We start from the raw sequence: 10,700 nt of genomic DNA on the forward strand, positions 1-10,700 counted from the left end.
ACTATTAATAGAATATTAAGTTATTAGTGGGAATTTAGTAAAATAAAGTTATAAATAAAATTTAATGTGTAAAAATTAAGTAATGAACGTATAAAGACATAAAGGTAAATTGAACATTATGATTAAGAATTATACTCCCTCCTATTCACCTTAAGAGTCTCATTTGACTTTTCACGGATTTTGAGGAGAGTCAAAAGTGGGACCCTAAGGGTAGGAAAGAGAGTGGTATTATGGGTTTTTAATGTAAGGGGGGAAAATTAGTAAGGGTATTGAAGGGTATAATTGAAAATAGGATAAAGCTACTAAGGGCATATAAGTCAAAAACCCATACCAAAAATAGAAATGGATGATTAAGGTGACTTGACCATAAAAGAAAATGGGATACATAAGCTGAATAGGAAGGAGTATTAAATAAAGGAAGTTACCACCTAGGTTGGTCAAAGTCAAATTCAAAGTCAACTTGTAGTAACAAAAATGTGATGTACTTGTGTGAATGAGTATTGATTGAATGACCCTGATAGTAAGGTAATGTCGAACCATCGAACGACATCTAAAATCCCGGCGTTCGTGTTGGCCAGCACATAAAATGCAATGCGTGATAGAGAGTTAGCTACCTATCTTGTAGAGCTCTAGCATAATTGTATTGGAGGGGTGACGACTCCCACCACAGTTAGGGTTTAGGACTACGGTCCTTACCTAACAAGACCTTACATATATCAGGTGTCATATTTTTGTGCTTGTTGATCAATGATAATCTTGATTAGTGTTGATGCTATGATGCATTAGTGATAGCAGCAGATAGGCTTTTTTAAATGTTGTGGTTTAAACCGTAGCACAAAAACACACTATATGATGCAGTTCTGGGGGAACCGCAACATATAATGTGTTTTTTTTTTAAATTCAAAAAACACACTATATGCTGCAGTTTTCCTAGAACCGCAACATACAGTGATTATGTTTTTTAGTTTTTTTCGTTTTATTTATAATTCAATGCTAATTCATTTCTAGTGTACTCAGTTGCAATCAACAAATAATCACCATATTTTCATCACTAATATACACTCGATCATTAAAATAAACAAATATATAGATAATATATATCAAAAATAATACATATATATTTATATATTATTAATACACGTTTTTAAGGGATATGTGACCCCCCCTTTTTCTCCTTTATTTAAGGGATGCCATCCTATTTGTTTTGGGTTTCCATAGAACCCTAATCCCCCTTTCTCCTTTGATTCGCCGTTTATGGGGTTTGGTCTCTCTCTCTCTTTGTTCATCTCTATATATACATATATATATATATATGTGTGTGTGTGTGTGTGTGTGTGTGTGTGTGTGTGTGTGTGTGTGTGTAGAGATGAACAAAGAGAGAGAGAGAGAGACCAAACCCCATAAACGGCGAATCAAAGGAGAAAGGGGGATTAAGGTTCTGTGGAAACCCAAAGCAAATGGGATGGCATCCCTTAAATAAAGGAGAAAAAGGGGGGGTCACGTATCCCTTAAAAATGTGTCTTATGACCCTCCTCCTTGCGGTACTGCTTTATCTGTTTTCAGAGGTGATTGGATCTTATGACCCTAATGACTTTCTGACTCATGATAAACCAATGAAAAATATTATTAAAACCGCAAGTGGGGAGGAAATTAAAGTGGAAGGAGCCGGGACCATCTCACTCGCAAAAAAACTCACTTAAAAGAATTGTTTGTTTGTTCCCGATCTTTCTCATAAATTATTGTCTGTCAGTCAACTCACGAGGGATCTGAATTGTGTTGTTCTCATGAAACCTGGTTGTTGTATTGTGCAGGATGCTCAGACAGGAGAAACTATTGGGCACGGTATTGAGAGAGGTGGACTGTACTACTTGGAGGAGGAGGTTCAAAAGGCAAAGTAGTTCTTGTTCACGGGTCAAAAGAAAGACAATCATGGACTTGGCATCGTCGACGCGAACATCCGTCAGTAGGGTATTTAGAGAAACGTTTTCCTAATTTAGCAAGAAATAAATTCAGATTTAAGTGTGAAACTTGTATTCTTGCAAAAAGCCATAAAAACTCGTACCCTAGTAGTATGAATAAAACCAATGTTCCCTTTTTGCTTATTCATTCGGATGTTTGGGGTCCTGCTCCTGTAGTAAGAATGCATGGTTATTTGTATTATGTTATGTTTATTGATGACTATACCGTATGAGTTGGATTTACTTTCTTAAACATAAATCTGAGGTGTTTAAGGTGTTTATTGATTTCGATAACATGATTTGTACCCAACTCAAAGCACAGCCCCGTATTTTTAGAACTAATAATGGTAGAGAATATGTTAATTCTGACATGCATCAATTTCTCACCACAAAGGGCATAATTCATCAAACCTCTTGTCCTAATACACCCCAACAAAATGGAGTAGCAGAAGGGAAAAACAGAACTTTACTAGAAATGACTCGTGCTATCATGCTCGAGTCCCGTGTTCCCACTTATCTTTGGCCCGAGGCAGTTGCCACAACAAACTATCTCACCAACCATCTTCCCACTAAAAGCCTTAACTATTGTACACCACTAGATACTCTAAAAAATCACAACTTGTTACCTTTTGTGCATTCTTTATCCCCAAAAATTTTTGGTTGCATAGTCTTTGTTCATTATCCCAAAAGAATGCAAAATAAGTTGGAACCCAGAGCAGTTAAGTGTGTCTTTGTGGGGTATGGAAGGAATCAAACGGGGTACAGATGTTATGATACTCAGGCTCGAAGGGTATATACTACTATGGATTGTGAGTTCATTGAGAATGACTTCTACTACCACCATCCTCGATGTCAGGGGGAGAAGAAAGATGACGATCTCAGATGGCTAAATAATCTAGTCTTGTCTAACTTAGACCAAAAAGAACAAGTAGGCAATGCTGCAGAACCACCTCATCTAGCTGTTCAGTTCCCATCTTTACCAATCCTATCTGATCATTAGGTGAGAAATTTGGAAAGTGAACTTGAAATTGTTGATAATAATAATGTTGATTCTTTAACTGAGAATGAAGCTGCAGAGGACAGTATAAAAACAGATAATCATGAATGTCAAGATAATGAGGAAGCATCATATACACTACCACCTCGAACCACACGAGGTATCCCTCCGAAGAGGTATGATCTAGATTACGAGGCTAGACGATCGAGATATCCTGTGGAAACATCAGATGAAGGAAATATGTAACAGAGTGTCTTGGCGTTCAATGCAGCATTGTATGGCACCAAACTCCCAGATACTGTCGAAAAGGATCTAGCAACTGATCATTGGCGAAAGGCAATGGAAGAAGAAATGAGTGCCCGCAAGAAGAATGGCACGTGGGAAAAATGTGGTTTACCAAGTACAAAAAGGGTCGTTGGGTGCAAATATGTGTTCACAATCAAATACAAGGCAGATGGCACAATCGAAAGGTACAAAGCTCGTCTTGTGGCAAAGGGGTACACCCAAACTTACAGGGTTGACTATTCAGAGACTTTCTCTCCCATAGCGAAACTCAATACAATCCGAGTTTTGTTCAGTATAGCAGCAAATATGGACCTGGCCTCTCTATCAGTTTGATGTGAAGAATGCCTTTCTTCATGGAGAGTTACAAGAAGAGGTTTACATGGAAGCACCACTAGGGTTTACTTCAGAGTTCTCTAGAAAACGAAGGAAGTAGACTAAAGAAGGTGTTGTATGGTTTGAAACAGTCTCCTAGGGCATGGTTTGGAAAGTTTACATTTGCTATGAGAAGATTTGGCTACAAACAAAGCAACTCCGATCATACTTTGTTCCTTAAAAGAAGAGGAAGGAAAATAACATGTCTTATAATTTATGTTGATGACATGGTTATTACCGGAGATGACAAAGGAGAAATAGAGAACCTCAAAAACAAACTATTCCAGGAGTTTGAAGTGAAAGATCTTGAAAGACTTAAATATTTCTTTGGTATTGAAGTTCTTAGATCAAACAGAGGAATCTTCATATCCCAAAAGAAATATGTTCTGGACTTGCTAACTGAAACAGGAATGTTGGATTGTATACCGGTCGAGACACCAATGATTATAAATCACGGATTACAGATGCTCAAATGAAGGGAACTAGCAGACCGTATGCAGTACTGGCGATCGATAAGGAAGTTGATTTACTTAGCTCATACGAGACCTGACATCGCATATGTAGTAGGAGTTGTCAGTCGATTTATGCACAAACCACAGGCTCAGCACATGGAAGCAGTGTTTCGTATCTTGAGATATCTTAAAGGATCCCTTGGAAAACGAGTCTTATACCGAAAGAATGGTCACCTAAATCTCATTGCCTACACAAATGCGGACTGCGCAGGTGATAGAGATGACAGAAAGTCAACTTCAGGATACTTTACTCTTGTAGGAGATAACTTAGTAACATGGAAAAGCAAGAAACAAAAAGTCGTCGCTTTATCTAGTGCAAAAGCAAAGTTCAGAGGAGTTGCAAAGGGAATCACTGAGATCCTATTGTTTATAAAGTTCTTAACAGAACTTGGATTTACTCCAAAAAGGAGTTGTGAACTATATTGTGATAATCAAGCTGCCATCAATATTTCTGAGAATCCGGTCCAGCATTATCGGACGAAACATATCAAAATTGAAAGACATTTAATAAAAGAAAAATTGGAAGCGAATGTGATTAAGCTCCCTCATGTAAAGTCTAAAGACCAGCTGGCAAATATCCTCACAAAGACAGTAGGGACGCAATTCTGTGAAAAAGCTTTGTGTAAGTTGGGTGTCGGTGACCCTACGACCCAAAATGAGGGGGAGAATATGGAAATTAGAATATTTAGTTCAAATATGGAAACTAAAATATTCAGAATATTTGTAATTAGAGAAACTTACATATTGTGTAATCTTTTATTTTAAGTAAGTAGCTTGATCTATATATACATTATTCATGATTATTTGTAATGAAGCAAGTAAAAGATTGAAACCCAGAAACCTTGTTTTACTCGAAATTAGAAAGAGAAAGCAATAGATAATGTAAGTGGACAATAACTCAGGAAAGAGAAATTAGCAGATAACATAAGTGGACAATCTGCAAATCAAACCCTAATCCCAACGAATACAAAATCAAACGGTTTTGCTAAATGCACGATTTTTCTAAAGCATATCAAAATCAATAAATCTGCAAAATATAAATCAAAAGCCCAAAAAAGTAGTTGAATAGCTAAGTGATAGATGGAAGGACTGGAACTCTTACCAAAGGTGAGAATGGCACCGGGTGATAGACACTAGTTGAAAAAACCTCGTTTGCTGCGGTTTTGGCCCCCAGCAATAATGATAGCAGCAAATGTCCTACTTTAAATGCTGCGGTTAAAAACCGAAGCAAAAAAGAGCATTATTTGCTGCGATCAAAACAAAACCGCAGCAAATAAGGAGGAGTATTTGCTGCGGTCAGAGGCAAAATCGCAGCAAATACTCCTCCTTATTTGCTGCGGTTTTGCCTCTGCCCGCAGCAAATACTTGCTATTTTTTTTCTTTTTTCGTTTTATCCTAATAATAATCCAATAATAATACAATGTAATAACAATGATTAATCCAATGATAATAACAAATAATCAACAATAATCTCTTTTTAAAAATAAACTCTCGCTCGTATATATAATATAATATTATGTACGTACATATATATATATATATATATATATATATATATATATATATATATATATATATATATATATATATATATATATATATATATATATATATATATATATATATATATATATATATATATATATATATATATATATATATATATATATATATATATATATATATATATATATATATATATATATATAATATACATTAAAGTCCTAAAAAATAATATACACTAATTACAATTTATCAAGGACAAAAATTAGCAAGATACGCAGCAATCTTGTCTTTTAATTCGCGCATCTCTCCACTTCTCAAAGGGCGTGTTTCCCTAGGAATGTCGTTTAAAACCTATAATATAATATAAAAATAAAACATTAATATATAAACATTATATTTTACCAATAATTATTTAAGAACGTAACAAATACTTACGACATCTATATTTTCAACTCCAAACTCCTTCACGGATTTTATAATATCGTCCATGTACTTCAGCGCGTAGTAACCGCATTCAACGGAAGAAGAAGGTTGTTGAAAGCACTAAGAGAAAATAGATGTTAGTGTCAAAACGGTTAAAAACGCATAAAATCGCAACTTAACATGTAATTTCTAGCATATGACTATGATTTTCAATTCTAACCACTTCAACACAATAATATATACCAAATAGTGTTGTGTGCCAAGTTTCGTGCATAACAAACCAAGTTTGAGCTACTTTACGTGCGAAATTGACAAAAACGCTTAAAAACGCATAAAATCACAACTTAACACTTAATTTCTAGCATATGACTATGATTTTCAATTCTATCCTTTTCAACACAATAATATATACCAAAGAGTGTTGTGTGCCAAGTTCCGTGCAAATCTGATACAAATGTGGTTGTATGAAATGAAGATACCAAAGGAGCCCACACAAGGCTGCATACAGACCTCACGACACAGTAGCAAACTAGTGACCAGACCACCTTGCACGACACGTGGAGACCAAACCTATGCATTCAGGACCTAGGCTAAAGTGGAAATGGAATCTTGGTACTTGGATCTAGCTATCAAGGTCCTAAAACCATTCTAATAATCCCCGTGGACTCCTAGAAGCTGAGCTGAATGAGGGCTGCTCGACAGTTTGCTAGATCAGAATTGTCTAAGTGTTTGTGGTTGTTTCGTGTTCTTTTCATGATCATTTGTAGTTTTTGTCTGTGTCATTAATAAAAGCTTCCGCACAACATTAATCCTTGCATAACCAATGCCTTAATCAGCCCCGGTTTTGGTTTCGCATCAAAACCAAGTTTGAGCTACTTTATGCGCAAAAGTGTCAAAAACGATTAAAAATGCATAAAATCGCAACTTAACACGTAATTTCTAGCATATGACTACGATTTTCAATTCAAACCACTTCAACGCAATAATATATACCAAATAGTGTTGTGTGCCAAGTTTCGTGCAAAACAAACCAAGTTTGAGCTACTTTACGCGCGCAAGTGCCAAAAAAGCTTTAAAACGCATAAAATCGCAACTTAACACGTAATTTCTAGCATATGACTATGATGTTCAACCGCAATACTACAAAATTCTAATACTCCATCAATAAATTCCGACGATTCAATGCTTCCATACATCCAAGAACAATCTTTTGTCATCCTAATTAGTGCGATTAATTAATTTAAAACAAAATTAATACACAACTTTTAAACATATATACTTATTTATAACAAACATATTTAACCCTAAAAAAATATACTCTTATTTATACCAAATCTATTTAACCCTAAATATTCATACTTCATATACATACCAAGTCCAATAATCTCTTCCTTATTGTCAAACTATCACTTAAATAAAACAATGATTTTCGTGAGACTCTCCTAATCCATTTAAGAAACAATAATTATTCAATACATTCACCAATATCAACAATTCTCAAAGACATTTACCCTATCTCTTGGATTTGTATCCACCAAAATCATCATGATAACTTTACGCATACTAGCTCTATTTAATTCCTCCCTGGCCATCAAATTAACAAGCATAAACTATTAAACTAAACAAAAAGACTACTGCCAATTAACTCATAAACTATTAAATTAAACTAAACCAATATTTTTCCTATTAGCAATATTCAAAAAGACTACTGCCACATCCAAGAATACTAAACTAAACAAAACCAAGTCATTAGAATAATCTACTACTAAAATTGTAATCCACACTTAAATCCTCATTATCACATAACTCACTAGTAACACATTTTTCATAAGTTTATCAATTAAGAACTCGTCAAATTAACTCATATAAATTTTCATGATTCATCAACATTTAGGATTTAGCACATGATAATAAGAATATGCAAATGGATATATGTCAATGAAATTAATTTTATATAAACAAGAGCATAAAGAGTAAGGAAAAGCAAAAAGGAATCAAGAAGGATTTACCTTTTGTTTGACAGCAGCAAGAAACGAACACAGTACAAACGAACACAGTACAAGCAAAAGCAAAATTGCAAATAACAATTCAAACAAAAATTCACTACATTACTAAATTACATATTAAACAATAAAGATATGAACTTGCAAATTAGTAAAATAAATATAATTACATTGATTTCGTAGATTATGTTATCTACAACGAAAAACAGAGAAACAAAATTAGTATATATACAAACGGTTGCCATAATTTTCGAGTTTTTTCATGAATATCTTGCAAAACATAAATGCTTAACAAATTAAAAGGAGAAAAAATACCTTAATGTCATGGGTTTGAGGATGAACAAGACCCAAGTATTAAATTTTGTGGGTTATGAACCAAGAAGATGAAGAACTGTTAAGAAACTATTAACACACAGAACAATGAAGAAGAGTTTGCTGATAAGATGAAGAACTTTGAAGATGAAGATGAAGAAGAGCAACGAAGCAGATGAAGATGAAGATGAAGATGAAGCGTTTTTTCAATGGGTTTGAGAGAACGAAGCAAAGTGTATAGTGTACGTTGTAGAAGAGTTTTGTAAAAAAGAAATGGCGGGTTCGTTTTTATGCTACTGTATATGCTATGTGTAAATTTTATTTCCAAAGGCTATTTGCTGCGGTCTAGGGCATCAACCGCAGCAATTAATGCTCCTCATGTGTATTTTCATTTTGCTGTAACGTTATTTGCTGCGGGCCCCCTTGATAACCGCAGCAATTAAGCTATTGTGTAAGGGTTATTTGCTGCGGTCCCTAGCAAAACCGCAGCAATTAATTGTTTTTTTTTTTTCAATTCTTTTTCCTATTTATTGCTGCGAATATACAAAAACCGCAGCAAATGATAAGCAGCAAATACATTTTTTTCCACTAGTGAGATAATGGCGAGAATGACTAAGCGCACTATTTCATCTATACCTGAGTTAAAGAATGTCAAGAATGGCGAGAATGGCACCTGCTGATATTGAATGGCGAGCATGGCGAGAATGGCGAGAATGGTCAAGAAGAAATGGGAATATGAGAATGGCTAGAAGAAGATAAAAAGAAAAGGCACTTGCTGACATGTACAAAATACTGTTCATCATGAACAGTATTCCTTGCTTACCAATGTTTTATATTTCGAGGATATATAGAGGATTTGCCAAAACTCACTTTATTATCCATTGTAACTTTTTTGTTTTCACTCTATTTTCGCAGCATTGAATGATAGTTAAGCATAATAATTAAGTGATGGAATTAATCTGGGTGTTGTGGGTTGTTTCCCGTTAATAATGGGAATGACTTGATAGTATTTGGTGGAAACTTAAATTTTTTAAAGTTCCCTCACAACATTGATAATCAAAATTTCAAATTTCCCACGTGCATCCTTTTCATCTTCTCTATATATACAAATTACTATTTCAACCCAGAAGCAGATCTTTAAAGTTTGATCCATAGAGATTTCATGTTTTTTAAATTTCAACCCCAAAAACGAATAGAGGTGGGTGATCACTAGTAATTATTTTTTTCGAAAGTAAATAAGCGTGCAACAACTAAAATCCAATTATCAACTTATTCCGATATTTCCATGATCAATAGAACTTCGTAACTTGATTCCTATTTCGAATTATAAAGCCTTTAACCTGATTTGTTTCGGAAAAATCTAACTAATTATAGACTAATGACAACCCAACTCCAATTGACATTCAACTTGAACTTCAACTAATAACGAACCAGTGCAAACCCGATAATGTATATAATCATTGTTAAATCAACCCATAACTAACTGATCTGATCCAATTATGACCCACCGTGGTATACAACCAAACACTTAACCGCTTTAAAATTTGATCGAACTGAATGGCACCCGTCTGAAACCGACTTGATGACCCAAATGAACACCTATGGCCATTGCATTCATTTCCAGTTTCTAAAAATCTTCCTTGTCGAAAGAAGCTATGGATTTAGAATGTTTTTATTATTGGAGTAGTGGTTGTTACCTTAAAGTCTTCAACTTTTATAACCGTCCATACTTAATATTCTGCTTTGATGAATATTTTCATTTCGTTTTTCCGATAAGTGTAGATTTTCCATCAAATATTAGAGATCTTGAGTAGAATAAACTTCCATTTTCTCGTAAATATTCATTGTCTTTAAATACCAAGAATCAAATAGAAATAATAAAAGAGAGAAAAAGGCAATTTTACATGCAAAACCTTTTAACCTAATTAGAAGAAAAATCACGATTTCTAAGAATTTTAAATTTTCACTATGATTTAGGCAATAATAGTAATTACATAAATCACTTCTCAGACACTCCAAGTCGATTTGTTGCATATGAATTTGCCCTAAGGATTAAAACAATTTTGTTGCATATGAATTCACTTTTCATTGGCAATAGCAATATTTGTTTTTCTAAACTTTTACCCTTAAAAAACCAATTTTTCTTTCTTTGTTGCTTCCTTATTTTATACCCAAAAATAACTTTAATAACTTCCTACTTTCTCGCAAACATGGTTATACGTACACAGAATGTGATAGTTTAGATTTAGCTTAGTTGTGAAAGAGGTTGAGGTGGATTACAATTACCACATTTAGAGGAGTTAATTGAGGATTTGTTTTCATTCATACCTTT

This window comes from Amaranthus tricolor, chromosome 7 (assembly GCF_026212465.1).
Source record: "Amaranthus tricolor cultivar Red isolate AtriRed21 chromosome 7, ASM2621246v1, whole genome shotgun sequence".
NCBI lineage: Eukaryota > Viridiplantae > Streptophyta > Magnoliopsida > Caryophyllales > Amaranthaceae > Amaranthus > Amaranthus tricolor.